At 32.5% G+C, this 1,988-nt stretch overlaps 1 long non-coding RNA gene across 2 annotated transcripts; it reads right to left on the minus strand.

Annotated features, from left to right (window-relative positions):
• Positions 1-694: 694 nt before the first annotated feature.
• LOC147840219 (uncharacterized) lies at positions 695-1,641 on the minus strand. Of its 2 annotated transcripts, XR_015511170.1 has the most exons (3): positions 1,607-1,641; positions 1,367-1,474; positions 695-1,130 (listed from the first exon to the last, which is right to left on the minus strand). It is a non-coding gene; the product is annotated as an uncharacterized LOC147840219 (long non-coding RNA). The 2 variants fall into 2 exon arrangements; XR_015511169.1 differs by having other exon boundaries at positions 1,367-1,641.
• Between the last annotated feature and the right edge of the window lie 347 nt (positions 1,642-1,988).

Consider the following 1,988-nt stretch of genomic DNA (forward strand, 5'->3'; position numbering starts at 1 on the left):
AAGTGAGAACTACTCCTTACCACCCAAGAGGAAATCCAGTGGAGAGATTCAATAGGACCCTTCTCCAAATGTTGGGTACTCTTGAATCTCTCCACTGGATTTCCTCCTGGCTGGCTCGCCACTTTTTGGTATGTAACCCTCGGTACACAAATGTATTATAAGATTTAATCAATGGACCAGATGCTCAGAAGTCTAAATTCCTCCAAAGAGAGAGAAGATACAACAACAGTGAAGGACTCGGACACAGAGGTAAGAATATTAAAAGATTGTATTGTAAAATGTTCACAGAAATATAAAATAAATAAATAAATAAAAATAAATAAATAAAACAAATTCTAGGTTTTTTCACACTTATCTAATGACCTCAATCTTATTTACACTCTCTAATAACACTTCTCTTTCTTCACAGGCTATATCACTAATAAGGTAAGTTAATATTGTTGTTTTTCTGTTTTTCTATTGTTAAGGCTAATATTATATTTTGGTTACTATTATAACAATAATATAATATTAATATGCTAATAACAGTACTATATTAAAGGTTTGCAAGTGTAAGTTAATAATACAATATTAAAATTGTATTATTATTTAACATATAATCAAGATTTCCCTTCTTAAATCAGTTAACCTCTCTCTACAAAGATTCAAAAATTTCAACGAATGAACACTCTAAAGGAACAATGTACAAATAAAATAAAAATGAAAATAAAACATTCACTTAAAACATTTCAAAATGTTCCAAAAGTCCAGTAAAGGTGATAAACTTTCAAAAAGATTCTTTTGCAAAACAACTAGGTTGCAAATTCAGTTCCAGAGATCCAGGATGTTGCACTTGTGAGTGTGTTGTAAATTTACACTCCTACCATGACGCTGAATAGGTTTTACTTTGTATCTTTTCAACAGGTGTATCCAAAGAATCCACTCAATGGGAGGCTCGCCAGTCCAACTCCACAATTAGACACGCCGATGGAAGTTGAGACAATCCAAATCCAGAAAAGAGTTCAAACTTCAATTAATTCGAATCCAGAGCAGATCACATCCAGCAACTGACGTCAATAGAACATCTCACCGATGAAAAACCAGAAGAAGATGCACAAACGAACAAAACCAAACAAAAAAAAAAACCTGGCCTTGAAAACACAAGGCCAAAGAAACCATTAGCATTTTACAGTGTATGCATTAACTCAGCTTAACACATTACTAAATAAACAGCAACAGTAAATAACCATGTATATGCTTCTCTCTGCTGAATTTCTGTGTTTTTACTAAACCAAACAAATGGTTAATTAATGAAACACATTTTTCGACACTAGTTTAAATCATGTTATAATGAATACAATAATAATTAATAAAAACATGAACTCACCAAGGAAATCATTCAAAATCAAAATGAAACAAACAGGAAAACTCCAGGTGGCACTCGTGTGCAGATTTCACTCTCAGAGACAAATCTTGTTTTTTTTCTCTCTCAATCCTTCATTAAAAATATATGATTGAAATCATGTCAGCATCTTATTAATGGTCAATTTTCACAGTTAATACGCATTAAAACATTAAAAGATGTAAATCTAATAGTTATATTACTTTTATTAATATAACAACTTACATCTCTGCTTTCCCTTGCGAACACTGAATCACCATAGCAACGGTAAACACAAGCTAACAGACAAGCGAGATTTGTTATTGTTTGGAAAGCTGATCTGCTGCTATAGTGTAAGGCACGATGATGTCATTCTAAAGCACTATTCCCTTGAATGCTGTATAATACTCTATTATAAATTATTTATATAAGTAAATAATTTTAATGTATATTATTTAATCGAGTATTCTGCCAATGTTTTTTCCTCATACTTCTATTTGCTCTATTGCTGTATACTACCCACTAGTAACCTGGGTTACACTTGGGATTCCCCCAGCTGAGCGACACGTCCCCTATCTGGCGATTTCTTCTTCCAAGAAACACCCGCACATAAAACTCCCAATAATCT

Source organism: Danio rerio, chromosome 16, assembly GCF_052040795.2.
Source record: "Danio rerio strain M-AB ecotype USA chromosome 16, GRCz13ab, whole genome shotgun sequence".
Taxonomy (NCBI): domain Eukaryota; kingdom Metazoa; phylum Chordata; class Actinopteri; order Cypriniformes; family Danionidae; genus Danio; species Danio rerio.